Source organism: Sphaerodactylus townsendi, linkage group LG09, assembly GCF_021028975.2.
Source record: "Sphaerodactylus townsendi isolate TG3544 linkage group LG09, MPM_Stown_v2.3, whole genome shotgun sequence".
Taxonomy (NCBI): Eukaryota; Metazoa; Chordata; class Lepidosauria; order Squamata; family Sphaerodactylidae; genus Sphaerodactylus; species Sphaerodactylus townsendi.
In genome coordinates this window covers 37,540,448-37,558,371 of record NC_059433.1, presented here as the reverse complement: position 1 = coordinate 37,558,371, position 17,924 = coordinate 37,540,448, and the positions used below count along the sequence as shown (strand labels likewise).

At 43.9% G+C, this 17,924-nt stretch overlaps 1 protein-coding gene and 1 long non-coding RNA gene across 2 annotated transcripts in view; one reads left to right on the top strand and one right to left on the bottom strand.

Moving 5' to 3' along the window:
- The window catches only part of LOC125439310 (cadherin-19-like), a 101,093-nt gene extending 100,105 nt beyond the window's left edge, over window positions 1-988 (bottom strand). The window contains exon 1 of the mRNA XM_048508355.1: window positions 883-988. The gene's annotated coding sequence lies outside the window, so the exon portion shown is untranslated. The remainder of the gene's footprint in view (window positions 1-882) is intronic.
- LOC125439311 overlaps window positions 1-17,924 on the top strand; it is a 35,677-nt gene that overhangs the window by 454 nt on the left and 17,299 nt on the right. The window lies entirely within an intron of this gene.

The following is a 17,924-nucleotide window of genomic DNA, read 5'->3' as shown; positions in this document are numbered from 1 at the left end:
ACTGTTGCTTAAAATTTTAAAAACTATTTTATTTTTTAAAAAAATGGGGTAAAGAGACATTTGAAATCAATTCTGTCCATGAACAGAGGCTGTTAATAGCCGCTCCAAATTTAGGATAGAAAGAAGTGCAGAAATTGTTCCCACAATAGAGATGCTGGCAACCAAGCCTTTGGATATTATTTCAGAGATTTTCCAAGTCAGTATGCTTAAGACTGCAGTTTAATTAAAATGGATGCTCAGCATTTATATACAAGTTCTACACCTGCCATGAGAAATATAACATGTGACATGCTTGCATATATAAACTAATTATGCCAATGTAACTATGGTTAAGTTCTGTTGACAATCACCAATAAACAACAAAGTTCTGTGATACTGAAAGTCTTTTTTCCCCCAGACAGAGTTATCACTGCTTGTTTTCTACCCCATTATCCTCTCTGGCAGATTTTTATATTGCATCCAAAACCTTTTGAACACAGGAGGCTAACTGTTTACACACCTTGTCCCACAACAGCCCTGTCATACTTCCTTCAACTTAAAAAAATCCGGCTGTGTGTATCCAGGCACTGACCTTAGCCAAGTCACTGCCTCTCATCCCACCAAGTTGCTGAGAGAGAAAATAAATGACAAACTGATTGTAAGCCATGTGAACTTTGGAGAAGTGCTATAGAAATAAACAACAATAATAAAAAGATCTGCACTGTGATCCAAACAGATTTCCTTGAAAGCAAAACATTCATCCAAATCAACAGAACTCTCTTCTAAGCCAATGTGCTTAAAATAAGAGTACTTTGTCTTTCAAGAAGTCTCATTCAAAATGGTTCAGATTTGATTCTTCTATTCAAACCAGTACTGCAATTTTAAAAGGGATTGAAAACTTACCTGTGTGGCCACTGGGCCCTCCTAGCTGTTGAAAAAGGAATAGGGTAAAAATTGGCTTAACCACCAGATGAAAGGAAGGAGAACTTCTTTTGACTTCAGAGACTCCTGAAAGCTTTTGGAAGCTACAATTTCCTGCCAGTAAAAAGCACTTATGCTTGGGGGTTTGAAAAATCACTGTATGTCACCACTTACTGCTTGCTATTTTGGGTCTCTGAGTAAAACACAGGCCCTTTTGTGCAAAGCATCATAAAGCTCTTCTGATGTTCATGCTCAAACCAGAATTAATATGCAGAAAGACAGCTCTAGTGAGCAAATACAAGCTGATTTTCTGTTTTAATTCCCCTCCTCCCTCCAAGGGAATAAGAAGTACTTATTGACAAGTACAAGAGGTGGCAAGGAGGTCATTCATCTTTTGTGTAAGTATTTTTGCAAGCAAAAGGGATATTCCCTCCATTTGGAGATCAGTCAGGAAAAAAAATGATGAATTTTGAGGAACTGCTAAAATTACATGAAGATAAGGATGCTGTAGGCTGTTCCACTCCCTTCCCTTTCCCCCCTGAATTGATAACTTTCCTGTAAAATAGTTCAAAAAAGTACACTGCAAGCAAAACTGTACCCAATGTTTAAAACCAAGCCATCTAGTATTCTTGTAGCAATGGAGCCCATGTGGGGATAGGGTGGGATAAAAATCCAAAAATACAATAAAAATAAATAAAATAAAATTAATTATTTTTACTCCCAAATACCCCTGCAGATTTTTACAATGATCCTTCCTTTTTCTCTAGGGGAACAATGTGCACAATTGTGAAATTCTTTTTGTTTCTGCTTTGCTATGAATGAAAACATACTTCCTTTTTAAAAGTCTGTTTTACTTATCAACTTGTATAACTGGCCCTTATATACAACCAAACCAGAAAGAATGGAAACCAATACAAGGGTTGTATATCAATGCTGCATAGGCATTTGGTTTACTAATAAACATGAAGTTCTTACATATATATATAATAGACTCTAAATAAATAAGTCAGTGCCTAACCATTATTAGGTGCTCCAATATATGAATAACTACTTAACTCAACTATACTAATAATGAGAAATATACATGTATATATATTCTAAAAGTGCAGTTACAGCAAACATATATTTCTGTTTCACATAAACACATATTATATAATAAAACCAAACATCTTCTGGTGGGGGGTAGGTGGGTTGAGAGAGTTCTGAGAGAACTCAGCCAGCAGGCTTCATGTGTAGGACTGGGGAAACAAAATAAGCCTTTTGGGGGCCCATAAAATTGAACCCCTAGAAGAAAAGTTCACCAAGCCTGGATGCTATTACCAGGAGGGCCTCCTGGAGCCACCTTGAAAGTCTGGTGCCTGTATCTTCAAAAATGTGCAGCCTTCACAGAAATTCCCCATTGGGTACAATGGAGCCACTGAAGAAGAGAATCTTGGGCAATTTCTTGGGGTGCCTGGCAGGGGTACATTTTAAGACTACTGGCACCATAGTCTCAGGGTCTCATCCAGAGACTGTCCTGATGATGAGATCCAAGTTTGGTGATGTTTCCAATGGGAGCTAATAGGAGATGGGGGCTACATCTTTGAGGGTCCGTAACTTTGGACCCCCTGAACCAAACTTCACCAAACCTGGGTTGTATCATTAAGAGAGTCTCTTAAAGATACTCTGAAAGTTTGGTGCTTCTAGCTTAACAATTGCACCCCTGACAGCAGGCACCCCCCAAATTTCCCCAGATTCTCCTTTTAAATCCACCCCCTTCGACATGGATTTAAAGGGAGAATCTGAGGTCCTCAGTTTGGAAGAAGAAGAAGAAGAAGAGTTTGGATTTATATCCCCCCTTTCTCTCCTGTAGGAGATTCAAAGGAGCTTACAATCTCCTTGCCTTCCTCCCTTACAACAAACACCCTGTGAGGTGGGTGGGGCTGAGAGAGTTCCGAAAAGCTGTGACTAGCCCAAGGTCACCCAGCTGGCATATGTGGGAGTGCACAGGCTAATCTGAATTCCCCAGATAAGCCTCCACAGCTCAAGTGGCAGAGCAGGGAATCAAACCCGGTTCCTCCAGATTAGAATGCACCTGCTGTAGGGATGCACTGCTGACCCAGCAGCACCGTAAGTAGAGCGCCGGCACACCGGCGCTCCTGCGGCCTTCTGGTCGCACCGCTCCCCCACCCCTCATCCCCGATGAGTCACAGGTCATGAACTACCTGGCTCACAACCACCGGGTGTCCCGGACAAAGGGACAATGGCCTTGCCCCCAGGTGAGGATTAGGCCCAGACGCCGATGCTCCTCTCCGCACGTAGCAGCCAGGTGAGATCATGCATCACATGATGATCTCTCAATCCCCCGCTCTCCCTCTCTCCCGGAATCCCCCCCGTTCCGCCCTTCTACACGCCCCCGCTTAGGAATCATAATAAAAGGTGCTAGGGAGCCAGCATACGGGAGAGTCGCTTGGAACACGGACACCCGCGCTACCGTTGCTGGCGCTCTCCACCAGATGAACATCAACTGGCGCGCCTGGCTTCGCTTCGCTTCCATTACTGCTTGGACCTCAAGGCTAAGGCCACATCTACACTCCTGGGCTCTTCCAACCACTCACGCCACATTGGAAGTGATGCTGTTTCAGGGTGGGGGATAATCCACCCCAAAACAGCATAACTTTCAATTTTGTTTAACTAGGGACCCCAGATTCTCCTTTTAAGGTGGATTTAAAAGGAGAATTTTGGTTCTCTAGTTTAAACACCATTGAAAGTAATGCTGTTTGGCGGTGGATTCCAGCATCACAGCGGCTGCCCGGGGGGGGGGGGGCTCCATTTTCCCTCTATGCCTCTGCCCAGAGGGGAGGGCAGAAGGAACTGCTGGCTGCCGGCTGGGAACCCAGCTGGTGGGGGCAGGGGAGGACAGGGCAGTCTGCTGTCCCCAGTCTCTGAGAGCTGCTTTTATGAGCGCTAGGCCAGGGCTGGGGCTTGGGGAGGTGTGGCCATGCCCTACGGGCGGGTGGGGGTTTGGCCCCCCCAAGCCCCCCCTAAAAATCTATACCTACATCCCTGGCTTTTGGAGACAGTTGGAGAGGAGGCTAATTAGAATCTATAATCTGTTTATACCAGAGTAATCCGAATACAGACTCTCCGATAAAGAGACAGTTGATAACCCTTAGTAGCTGGACACAAGGTTTAAAATTAAGTTAACATTTGGGAGAAAAGGGTACAGGGAAATCTAGCTGGTATTCTGATGAAATCAGGGTGTGGGCATTTGCAAGTTCTTTGTGACGCTGGAGCCAGGTGCACTATCTCAAGGTTGGGTTGTTGTGAAATCAGATTCGAGCTGCTGTGCCCCCAGGAAAGGCATTGTCTGAAGCTATGCATACTTAATTTGGGAGGCAAAAGATTGATGTCTTTTGTCATGGAAACCCTCTTGGTATCAAAGCCCTTTGATTAAGATTGGTGTCCATTTTAGGCTGCTTTTGCACAGTAAATGTATAACGGGCTGCAGTTGGGATGAATAACCCGTTTTCCTGTTTTTGCATTCACATGCATTCGTGCATCAGTGATTCGAACCCACGGAAACAATCTGGGTTGTTGTCACGCTGCTACCTGGGATTTTTTGAAAAGACTCGCTAATAGTGTGATTTTCAAAAAAACCTGATTTGGGGAAAATAACACGGGGCAAACTCATTTTAGGGGTGGGATCTGTGCAAAGTTCTTCCTTTCTTGTCCTACACCCATGTTTATTGGCCTGTGTGCAAGGGGCATTACCCTTCCTCTTCTCCATGAGTCTGCTCTATAATATCAAGATTTTGACTGGAAGGGTACTCAGAATGGAGTCCCCTGTCTGACTATGACTTGTCTTGGGTATCAAGAGCATGCTTGACAGGACAATTCTTTCCTTTAAAATCCCATGTTTGGTCCCAAGGATGTTTTGTTTGTTTTGACAAACCTGTCCCTTCCAATGCAAAGAAATGGGCTGTTGCAACATTCTATTCTGAAGTGATAACTTCTTTCAGCTGATAATGTTCATGAATATATTAAAATACTGTATCATCTCTGACACTTGTAGTCAGAGGGTTCATTATTACACCCCCCAAAACACCTTTCATTAAAATATTCACTGACCACCTCCATGTTCTAAATAAGTCTGTGATGGATTGCAGAGGAATAAAAAGTGCATTTGCATGGACAGCATGTCAATGAAGATAAAGAAAGCAGAACATTAGTGAAAGCTAGTGGTGTGAACACAGTGGGTTATCGCAAGACTCAGCCTCTGCATGCAGAAAAAGGATTAAGATACTGTCAGTGGCAACAACACTGTGAACAGGAAAAAAAATGATGGAAGAGTTATAATGAAGCAGCAACATCACTTAAAGCTTCCAAGAATAAACCAGATGGAAAAGCTGCAATTGGGTTGGCTTGACTGGCAGCCAGGTGGAAAACTACTTTAACCCAGCTGATATAAGTATAAGGGAATCATCCTAGGGATGAAAAGTCCCAATTAGCTCAAAAGCTGGCAAGCCCAGCAGCAAGGTCAGTCATTTCTAGAATCAGTTATTCACTGGCCAGATGGAGAAACCACTTGTGTTTTAGTCTGGCCCTTCAGTATGAATATCCACTAGGTCACTAAGCACAACAACAAACAAAGTGACAGAATTTCAAATTAGTTATGGCTATAACTTTCCAAGTTCATTCAAAATTTTTGAAAGTTATTAACAGACATCTGATTATTTATCTAACCCGAAAGACTGAAAATTCTTCGGTTACCTATGAATGGTTATTGAAATATACGCCTAATGGCCTTATCAATGTATGTATGTATGTATATGTGCATGTGTGTGTCTTTGGGGGGGGGGGGACTCTTAACAGAGAGACAAGACATGGATAACAGAAGGATCCATGAGGACCCAAAGCTGAGAAAAGCCCAAGTTTACAGAAGAATCTGAAATCTTAAACAATGGTGGATTTAACCCCATCCAAATAATAAAAGCAACAGCTTTACCTTTAAGAAAAGAATGCCCTCAGCAACTGTTGCTAGGCAGCCACAATAGTATTACTAATTGAAGCTTTGGCTTTTGTCCTTAAAAGTGGGAGGAGGGCAAGGGCCTTTCCAGGGCTGTTTTGACCTTTAAGAGAGAATAAGGGCCAGGTTTGGCAGCAACTACCATGAAACTTGCCTGATTCAGTCAAGCCAGATACTCACACAAACTCTCAGCCTAACCTACTTCAAAGGGTTGTTGTGAACATAAAATGGTGATGAGGAGAATGAGGTAAGCCATCTTGGGTCCCCACTGGGGAGAAAGGCAGGGTATAAATGAATTAAATAAATAAAAATAAACAAACACTGTTCAACAGCAGCCAACCCAGGAAAGCCAGTATGCTGTAAAGCAAAATGTTATGATGGATCCAAATTCTGCTCTGGAAGCTTAGTGAGTAATGCTGGGTCAGTGACTTGTTCTCAGCCTAGTCTTCTTTACAAGGTTGTGAGGATAAAATGAAGGAGCAGAAAATGATATAAACTGCTTTAGGTTCCCATTGTGAAGAAAGGCAGAGTTTAAATGAGGTAAATATGTGATAAATATGGTTGAAATATACCTGGGAGACAGACAAAAGAAAGGTTTGTTGATGGGTGGGAAGGAGAAAAAGGAATCAGAGAAAGGTGAGGATATATGGGATGCCAGGAAGGAAAGGGGAAATAGTGCGGGGGGGGGGGGGGTTCAGGGAAAAGTGAGAAGGCCCTCACCCTTGCAAGTCCTCACAGGTTGTCTTCTGGGCAATTGATTATGGCACTCAGTACAGCAAAAATGGGCCATAGTCTTAAGTATTATTTATTTAGGAACTGATATGCTCCAGTTACTATAAAACATAAAATGAGTATTCAATATTGCAGGTTTTCACACTTAGCTACAAAATGTCTTTCTCAGTCATGAAACCCATTCAAAAAATAGTTTAATAGTTTGTAAAGTAGTTTTTCAAACTGTCAATCAATCAATAAATACTTTTACATGTTCAAATGATGTCTTTAGTGGCCATTTTTTTTCAATCCCTGTGAAATTTCTAATAAGAACAACTGCATGAAAGTACTCTCAACAAATGGAGAAGTTGCTTAGTTGCTTTTAAACTGGAAGAGAGGAGGCATATGAAAAGTATTTTTGTCCCAGAAGACTATTTCTAGAAGTACAATATAACATTCAGTATACAACATTAGGCTTTGATGGGCTACACTTAGTTCACATACCAGAGAATAGTGCTAATTTTTCTGTTCTGACTCCTCTTTTCCCCACCCCTTCCTGCCACTCAGATAATATCTTCTTCTCTGTGTTTCAACAAATATTTCAGTGGTGTTTGTGACAACTTTGTTCCTTTAACATAGGTCAGTGTTTTTAACTGCTCAAACTCTCTCCAAGTGTGGGCAAAGGGAAAAAAGAGAAGTTGTCACTGCAGTTCTGTACTAAGGCCCTTTCCGCACGGAGGCGGAAGGGCTTGGGTCGGCGTTACTGACGTCGACCCGACACCGCCGGGACCGTCCGCATGGATGGTCCCAGAAAGAACCGGAAAGACGACGACGCTGGGTGCCGTCGCCCAGTGGACTCACCTGCTCTCCAGCCCTCCGGTGCGTCACCGGGGCCTGGGGACACGCCTCCCCTGCCCTGCGCACCTGCTTCAGCGTCGCAGAGCAGGGGGGCGTGTCCCCAGGCCTCGGCGACGTGCCGGAGGGCCGGAGAGCAGGTAAGTGGAGGGAGGGAGTGGGAGGAAGCAGCTCTGAAGCCGCTGCCCGTCAAGACGGGGCAGCCGCTTCCAAGCCGGGCATTTCCCCAAGAAAGTGCAGTTTCCAGCGCACTCTGGAAACGCTCGGGCTTGGTACTCAGTCGGCAGCTGCAGCGCTCTCTGTGGGCATCAGATGTGCCTGGGACGGGCGTTGTTGCCGCCCCAGGCCACCATATTCCGCCTGCAAGTGAAAGGGCCTCTGAGAAAAAGCCTGTGCTCCTTCTAAAATTATGCTGCCTTCTTGTTCTGATGCCTAGCATTAAGGACCCAACCATTTTGATTACCTTTCAATTCTATGGGATTAAAGGTGTTGACCTTCCTTAAATTCAGTTAGTAATTAACTTGCAACTGGATAGAATTAAATTTCATACAGACAATGGAAGAGTTGTGCTAACTGGACTACACTGAATACAATGCAGTATGGAGGAAATAACGGGCACGCAGAAGCCAATTTCATGGCAATGAAAACCACTAGACAAACATACTTAGACTAAAGATCTGCAGGATGAACTCTTTGGGGTCCCACAGCAATAGTTTTTGTTAAAATTCATTGTGTGTACTCCTGTAAGCAGTTTTGTATCTGCCCAATACCCACTTGTGCCACTGGATAAGGTTGCACGTAGTAATGAAACAAATGAAGCTTGTAGCTGTTTTTGTACTTATACATTCTGCAAATTATGACTTCTTGATGACTGGAGAAGAAGACCTGTAGTTGTTGGATCATAGTTGGGTCATTATATTGGTATGCTCTTCAAGCATAGAATCACTAGTGTTCATTCTCTCTTTATACCTGCACAGTTCAGTGCCTCCATTAAATCACCTATTTCAGATAAATTTCTTGTTGTACCTGCATAGTCATCACAATGCATCTATAATAAGATTGAAAAAAATCATTGCAATATTAGCTATGTTTATATGGGGAGGCACAACACAAGAATTAACGTAGAAAATTCCTGTAGTCCAGATGCCATTGTTCTAGAGAATTTGACTTTAACAGTTCTATCCACAATCCAGGGGAGCATAGGGGCTTTCCTAAAGTCAGCTCCACCCCCAAAAACACCCCTGGAACACACTCACCCATACTGGCACTGACTCCCATGATAGAAGAGTTTCAGTGCATGTGGCAGTTTCTGGGTTTGGGTGCCACACAGTTGTGCTGTGCCCTACTGCCACCATATCAGTCCCTCCACCAGCGCATTTGCCCTATTCACCAGCAGAGTTATCACCTGAGTTGGTGCACCCACATACCACTTCTAGTAGTCCTTTTGCCCCTTTACCCCATGGATTGCACTGTTACTCTGTTTCCAGATAAACAAATAGTAATAAATGGGATGGCAGCAACACTTCAGTTGAAGTATGTTGTGATTAGAACCACAATGCACTGTATTTTTAGTGTTTTGATAGATGATGTAGTTTTGATACATGGACTAAATTAAGACTGTGAATTGTAGAATTAATCTTTTGATTAAAAAGAAACTGTAGAATTGGGGACTTAATAATAGGAACATGTAAAGGCAACACTGCTGCAAATCAAGTAACCTAATAAATTAAAAGGCAACAGGTTGGGGAACTCATTATCATGTCTCCCTTAACTGACTCTATTATCTAGGTCAAATCAATGAAACCAGTCTTTACATTTTGGCTAAAGCTGTTTGCAAGAAACAAAAGGTGACTTGTTCATTATCTAAGTCAAGGACTTTTTTTTTGCAAATAGGTAAATTAGATCAGCCTCTGCAAAGTGCTAGAATATTATTCCTTTCTGTTCCACCACAGAATGCCTCCATGCCTCTTTTTCACTGAAATGGAAGGCAGCCATTCATCAGAATAAATACTGCTTGGAGAGTGGAGAGTCTTTTGCCCCCTTCTGCTATAAAGGTCGACTGTCTCTCAGTTTAATGCTTCTGAAAGAGGCCTCTGCCTGTGGACAGCTGAACAATTGTCAAAATAGACAATTGAACATTGTGTTGGTGAAGGCCACAATGAAGAGGGATGAAGGTCTGACTTCTGTTTGGCAATGACTGTTTGACAAATTTAGTACTATTTTCCTCCAATCATTTGGGGCACTATGATCACAAGGTAATAAATTTTACACTTACCTATTTAACCACTTTTTAAAAAGATATGTGGAGGCTTAATTCCAATCCCTTGCTATTGTTACCAGAATGTCACCTTTAAAAAAAAAAAAATCTCCATTGACTTATTTGAAATCAAGGCTGCTAACTGTACCATAATAAATCACATCTTAATGCTAGGACACTATACCAGTGTGAAGTTGCATTTATTTGTGACTTTGTGGTACTCCAATAGGATGAGCTATGCTTATGCGCACATTTCATTACTGTTTTAATTTTTTTTTATTTCACAAATATGTTTACATTATTTTTATTAGATGTTTTTTGGCATTCGGTGTTATTGTGTGTTTGTGTGTAGCTGTTGATAATTGTCCAATAGAATTCATTAAACAATTAACTCAAGGGTCATTAAGATAAACTAATGGAGAACAGAATGGAACCCCCATGACTAGCAACAATGCAACTCTGACTGGCAGAGACGCTGAGAACAAACAACACAGGATTGTTGTAATCATTCTTGCCCTTGCTTGCAAACAGTCCCAGAACATCTTCCTGACCAGTGCCAGAAAAGTACAGGATTTTCATCAGACCCAGCACACTGTGTATATGCTTCAAAAGACAGATAGCTCAAATATCTAACTTTACTACAGTCAAAATATAAATATTATCTGAATGTATTGAAAACTTACATTTACACACACATGTGTATGAATGTATCTTATGGTGGTAAAAATAAAAGAACAGATTGGAAAGGTGAAGATTTATTTGTTCTAAAGTGTCCCCTTAAATGTGTAAAAGAATAAACATGGATTGATTTGCATGATGTGCTGTAGATTTTTTAAAAAGGCAATGTTCAGGAGTTAGATGTGATCTAAAGTGCAGGTTCATTGGATTTGAATGAGAACCGTTGCTTAACTCCCCCATCTTTACATATTTTGGCTAGAAGATAAATAGCCTAGCACTACTTATTGAATATCCTAAAGTGCTATGCATCAAGAAAAATTACTATCGGAGATATCTGAGCAAATTTGTGTATCACATTACATTATTTTTTATGTCAGCCCTAAAGATGTATGTCTCTTCCACAACATATCTTCATGAAGATTTAATGGGCTATTTTTAATGAGTAAGCTTTTCTCCTCCTGGTATTTTTATGTCATGTTAATTGAGACTAGATAAAGGTGATAAAACTATTTCCCTCCTTCCACAATGTTTGGTTAAAAGTTTAACAGAGTTTGTCTTTGATGGTTAAATTAAACGTTATTTCTTAGAAATAAGTTGGGTGGGTTTTTTTCTTTAAGTTGGGTGGGTTTTTTCTAGCAATGGCGGAGAGAATCCTGAAGTCATAAAAATAGTAAAAGCAGGGAAAGAAATAAGGTGAACTTGAAATCAGCTGTTCTTGTTGATGATTAGTGCTATGAAGAGTAGAGGTATGCATTCAGATTTTTCTGAGCCAAAACAGTGCCCAAAATTCCCAAGGGATTTCAAGTGTTAGTTTTGAATGGGAATTTTCTGAACCTGCATCCCTCATGTAGATCTATCTGGGATTGTTTTCAGGACAGATATATTATATTATATATATATATATGTGTGTGTGTGTGTGTGTGTGTATGTATATATATGTGTGTGTGTATGTATATATATATATATATATATATATATATATATATATATATATATATATATATATATATATATATATATATATATATATATACACACATACACACACACATATATGTACACACACACACACACACACACACACACACACACACACACATACATACATACATACATACATACATTTTCCATTTCTTGTTTTTTTAACTTTTAATTTTAACTTTGTCAAGCCGTGCCATCAAGTCCAGTGGTGGCGGGGGGAATTCTCTGTTGTTGTTATTGTTGTTGTTGTTGTTGTTTACTTACACTTTGCCACATGTGTGCCAAATTTCGAATATGTATTAGCCAATCTGAATACCTTATATTCGGATCGGCTCATATTTGGGCTTATTGTATTAGGCCCGAATATGGCCTGAATATAGGCCAGGTTTCAGCCCGAATAGGTGATTCGTTCTATCCAAATGACCAAGCCTAGGAAACACTTTATTTCTCCTGCCCAAACCTCTTACTTTCATTTTCTCTGCTTGCACTCTCCATTTTGTGTGCTACAGCAGATATTCTCTGAAGGTTCCCCACAGAAGTTTCCTTTGCTTGAAGTTCATCAGTAGTGTGCTGAATAAAAGTTTGCCTTTGCCTAGCAATCCTGCAATTAACGAGTTGTGTTCTCTTTGTTCTTTTGTTTTGTTTTGAGGAATATGTCTGCAAAGCTACAATATCATGACTAGAGAAACTGCAATATGTACATATTTATCCTGTTGTAACTTTGTAGACATTCCCCTCAATACAAAAAAATAAAAATGACCTGTGTGTGAGATCACTAGGCAAAACAAACTTTATTCAGCTACTTTTTACAGTAAAATGGTATGCAGATGAGCTACAAACAGGAAACCTCCATGGAAAACTTCACCAAATGACGGAGGCATGGAGAGTCTCTGCAGAAGCACACAAAATGGTGGGTGCAACTGTGAAACTGACAAAAGCTTCATGATACACAAATGGCAGAATTTGAAAGCAAGGTTTGCACAAATAATGAGAAATTGGTTACTAAAATATATAAGATGTTATTGAAATGGGATACAGAGGATAAGTTTGTAAAGCCTATAATAATTAAATGGGACTGCATCCCAATTTGGATAAGCGATTTCCAACGTGATGTTGAACAAATCCAAGCATATTTTCTGAGAAGGATTTTGGGAGTCCCGAATAGTGTCATCTATCCAACCTTAATGTCTCGGGTTGGCCTCTCATGTGAACATAAGAACATAAGAACAAGCCAGCTGGACTGTGACCAGAGTCCATCTAGTCCAGCTCTCTGCTACTCGCAGTGGCCCACCAGGTGCCTTTGGGAGTTCACATGTAGGATGTGAAAGCAATGGCCTTCTGCAGCTGTTGCTCCCGAGCACCTGGACTGTTAAGGCATTTGCAATCTCAGATCAAAGAGGATCAAGATTGGTAGCCATAAACCAACTTCATAAATCTGTCCAAGCCCCTTTTAAAGCTATCCAGGTTAGTGGCCATCACCACCTCCTGTGGTAGCATATTCCAAACACCAATCACACGCTAAGTGGAAGAAGTGTTTCCCTTTATTAGTTCTAATTCTTCCCCCCAGCATTTTCAATGAATGCCCCCTGGTTCTCTAGTATTGTGAGAAAGAGAGAAAAATTTCTCCTCTATCAACATTTTCTACCCCATGCATAATTTTATAGACTTCAATCATATCCCCCCTCAGACGTCTCCTCTCCAAACTAAAGAGTCCCAAACGCTGCAGCCTTTCCTCATAAGGAAGGTGCTCCAGTCCCTCAAATCATCCCGCTGTCGTTCTCTCTGCACTTCGACCTGTCTACATCTGAACGATAACTCTGAGATGTGGGTGACCAGAACTGAACCGGTTGGTAAATGGAAAAATTCGGCCCCGGTTCTGGATTCGGGTCCAGTCTCGATGTATGGGGTCGGATCCCCCCATATCTGAGCCTGCTAGGCTCGGATACACCCGGAATTCCGAGATTCTCGGTTCGCTTTTATTTTTTTGATGTTTTCCCTGTTTTGCCTGCAGGGGGTGCGTAATACTTTTGAAGATATTGGCAATGAAAAATTTCAGGGTATCTTCAGAATACTGTCCTGATGATGCACCCCAGGTTTGTTGCAGTTTGGTTCATTAGGGGCCTGTTATGGACCCTCAAAGATAGGGGCCCTACACATATTCCATTGTTAAGTCAATGGAAGCTTCAATGGAATATAGGGTTATTCTTGAGGGTTCATAATAAGGGCCCTTCTGAACTAAACTGTGTCCAAACTTAGGGGTGCATGATCAGAACAGTATCTTGAAGATACCCCATAATTTTCATGTTGATACCTTTTAAAAATGCGCCCCTACAGGCACCCCAGGATTTTTTTGCCTAAGATCTCTGTGGTTTGCATTGAATTTTTTCTCAATTGCTTTCAATGGGGGAATTCCTGGGGTGCCTGCAGGGGGCGCATTTTTAAAGGTATCATCACTCAAACTTTCAGGGTGTCTCCCCAGACGCTATTCTGATCATACACCCCATGTTTGGTGCAGTTTGGTTCAGGGGGGGCTCTAAAGTTAAGGGACCCACAAACAGGGTGGTCCATTATCACCCAATGTCGAGAGGGAGGGGATGAAAAATGCAAACCATTTTTAAAGCCTTCCCGACAATACATTTTTTTAGAGCTAGAGACACCAAAAATTTCAGGGTATCATCTGGAGATCTTTCATGATCATACCCCTCTAGGTTTGGTGCAGTTTGGTTGAGGGGGGCCAAAGGACTTTGAGGAACCTTTTGCTTTTTAAACAGATTTTTGTGCTACTGTGTGTGATGTTTGTGTGGATTTTGGGTGACCAAGAGAAAAAAATCATTAGGGATCGTGGTGGAGGATCCATTCTTTTGATCACATGTTTTTGGGGCACTGTTGGGCCATGAAGCGTGGATGTGTGACTGCTTTGTGCAGACATTACGTGTCTAAGGACTTGTGCCATGATGTGGTGGTGCGGATTTTGGTGACCAAGTGAAAAAAAAACCATGCGGGATCCTGAGGATCCATGCTTTTAACCATGTTTTGCGGCACTGTTGGGCCATGAAGCATGGGATGTGTGACTGACTGCTTTGTTCAGACATGTGTCTAAGGACTTGTGCCATGTTGTGGTGGTGGGATTTTGGTGACTCAAGTGAAAACCATGTGGATCCTTTTGAGGATCCATGCTTTTAACCATGTTTTTAAGGCACTGTGGTAAGAAACTCCTGCAGGCAGGTGGAATTCACACATAAATCTCTATTAAAAGTTTTAGTTAGTTGTTCAGTTAAAGTAGTTGATTTTTTTTCTCTAGTTAAAGTGTTGTTTTGCCACATTTCTAACATTGGGGATGTGGGATTCTCTCTGCTTTGTTTCTTTTTTTCCCCAGCACTTTTTTTCTTCCAGCCTTACTGTGCTGTCCCTGCCTTCCACTGGAGTGCTGGAGAAGCCTGTGGATGCCAGTGGGCTTTTCCCCCCACTCCCTTCCATCCCCCCCTATGCTCGCTGCTGCTCTTACAAGGGCATCCTGTGGCGCCAAGGCTATTCAGAAGTGCTCCACACGCACCCCCCGCCTGCGCTGGGTCGGGCCAAAGGCTTCTGCTCAGAAGAGCCGCCTGGGATGCCAGCTGGGCGGCTGGAGGGGGCACGACAGCTGCAGCGGTGGGGCTTACTCGCGCTTGTGGGTCCGCCCCTGCCGCGGGGAGGGAGGGAGGAACCCCCGGGCCACTTCCCCTCAAGTAGCAGCGGGGCTTCACGGTAAGTGGGGGAAAGGCCCAGCCGCAGCGGGGCGGGCATGGCTGTGCTGTGGCCGCCTCTGCCGCGTGGGATGGGTGGAGGAACCCCGCGCCACTTCTCCTCAAGCAGCGCGGAGCTTTCACGGGGTAAGTGGGAAAAGGCCCAGCAGCAGCAGGGTTGCCGGCTGCGCCAGGGTCAGCCCCTGCCGCGGGGGAGGGAGGAACCCCGCTACTTTCCCTCAAGCAACGCTGGGCTTACGGTAAGTGGGGAAAGGCTCAGCGGGTAGCGCGGGCGTGGGCTGCTGCATTGTGGCCGCCCCTGCCGTGGGGAGGGAGGAACCCCGCTACTCCTTCTCGGCAGTAGCTGGGCTTACGGTAAGTGGGGGGAAAGGCCTGAAGGCAGCGGGCGGGCGGCTGGGCGGCTGGGTGGCCTCCCTGGCCCGGTGGGAGGGGAGAACCCCGCCACTTTCCCCTGCAGCCGGGCTTACGGTAAGTGGGGGAAAGGCTCCAGCGGCAGCGGTGGGCTGCTGCATTGCATGGCTGCCCCTGCCATGGGAGGGAACCCCGGGCTACTCTTCCCTCGGCGGCAGCTGGGCTTCACGGGTGTGGGGGGAAAGGCCCAGCGGCAGCGGGGGGGCTGGCTGCTGTGGCCGCCTCCGCCGTGAGGGAGGGAGGAACCCCGGGCCACTCTCCCTGTGCAGCGCTGGGCTTACTGCAAGTGGGGGAAAGGTGCCCATGGGGCATGGGCGGGCGGCTGCGCTGTGGTCAGCCTGCCGGGAGGGAGAGGGAACCCCGCTGGCCATTCTCCCTGGCGCAGCTGGGCTTTACGGGTAAGTGGGGAAAGGCTCCAGTGACACTGTGGGTAAGTGGGGGTCTCTTTGGGTGGGGAAACTTTGTGGGGACCATTCTGTGGGTTTTTATTTTTGTAGGTTTGAAGCTCCCACTCATCCCACCGCCACTTGCCAGGAGCGGCATGGGGAGTTCGGGGTCTTGGGGGTTTCAAGCAAGGGTTGGGTGGGAATGAGGCTGGGTGGGGGTGGGGTGCTTGTGGTGGACTCCCATGGGAGTGGGGTGGGGAGCCGGCGCTATGCGCAAGGGAGTAGGGTTTGTTTTTGTTTCTTTTACTTGAAGCTGCTCTCGCCCCAAGCTTACTTGGAAGTTCGGCTGCCCCAAGCTCTGCCAGTGAGGCGGAGCTGGGCCAGAAGCGAGTTAAATTTTATTTTCCCCAGGCTGGTTTCTCGGAGAAGTCCGCTGGCTCGGGGAAGGGCCAATCTCGGATTATGCTTAGTGAGGAGGGGGGTAGGTTTCCTGCCTCGCCCTCCGGCACCAACTGGCTGATCTCGGCCTGATTTGCCGCTCTCGGGAGGGGCCGAACCGCCAACCCTACTGGAACACAGTACCTGCGCAAGGTCGCGACCAATGCGGCTTTATATAAGTGGGCATGACAATCTTTGCAGTTTTATTATCACATTCCTTTCCTAATTATCCCTAAGTATAGAAAGCTTTAGCCTTTTTCACAGCTGCCATACATTGAGTTGACATTCCCATGGAACTAATAACTAAGGACGCTTCAAATCACCTTTCCTGGTCTGTGACTGATAGCACTGACCCTTGTAGCTGCAGTATGTGAAGTTTGGATTTTTTTTTTAAGGCCCCTATGTGTATCATCACTCTTGCATTTTGCTACATTGAACTGCATTTGCCATTTCTTAGCCCACTCACCCTAATTTATCAAGATCCCAGCTTTGGAGCTCCTCGCAATCCTTTGTGGTTCTCTCACCAATCCCTACATAATTTGGTATCATCTGCAAACTTGGCCACCACGCTTACCCACCCCCTACTTCCAGGTCTCGTTTTATGAATAGGTTAAAGAGCACTTGGTCCCAAAAGCGGATCCTTGGGGACACCACCTTCCCCACATCTCTCCATTGTGAGAATTTCCCATTTACACCCACCTCTTTGCTTCCTGTTTCTCAACCAGTTTTTAATCCATTGGGAGGACTTCTCCCCTCTTATTCCTTTCCATTGCTGAGTTTTCTCAATAGTCTCTGGTGAGGAACTCTTGTCAAAGCCTTTGGAAATCCCAGTAGTAGACAATGTCCACTGGTTCCCCTTATCCACATGCCTATTTACATCCTCAAAGAACTCTAGTAAGTTTGTAAGACAGGATTTACCTGCTCTGCAAAAGCCATGCTGACTCTTTCTCTCAGCAGCAGGTCTTGCTTTTGTACATGTTTCTTATAATTCTTTTATCTTTAATGACAGATTCTCTACTAATTTACTTCAGGAACAGATGTCAAACTGACTGGCCTTGTAATTTCCCAGGTCCCCCTAGATCCTTTCTTTAAAGATTGGGTGTGTGACATTGGCCATCTCTCTCCAGTCTTCAGGGGATGGAGCCTGATTTCAAGGATAAGTTGCATATTAAAGTGTAGGAACATCAGCAATTTCATAGCTTGAGCTCTTTAAAGAACTCTTTGGAGTGAATGCAATCTGGGCCAGGGAGTTTGGTAGCATTTAGTTTTATCAATGGCTGCCAGAACTTCTTTCCCTTGTCTACCACTATCTTCGCTAGTTCCCTCGGATCTCAAGCCTCCTAAGAAGCTTGGTTCAGGTGCAGGGAATTTCCCTCACCTCCTCTTGGGTGAAGACAGATGCAAAGAATTCATTCCAGCTTTTCTGCAATCTCCTGTCATCTTTAGCACACCCACTTTGTTCCTTTGTCATCTAACAGGCCTACCGCTTCCCTTTGCCTGGCTTCCTGCTTTTGATGTACTTGAAGAACTGTTTGTTGCTGGTTTTGATGTTCACA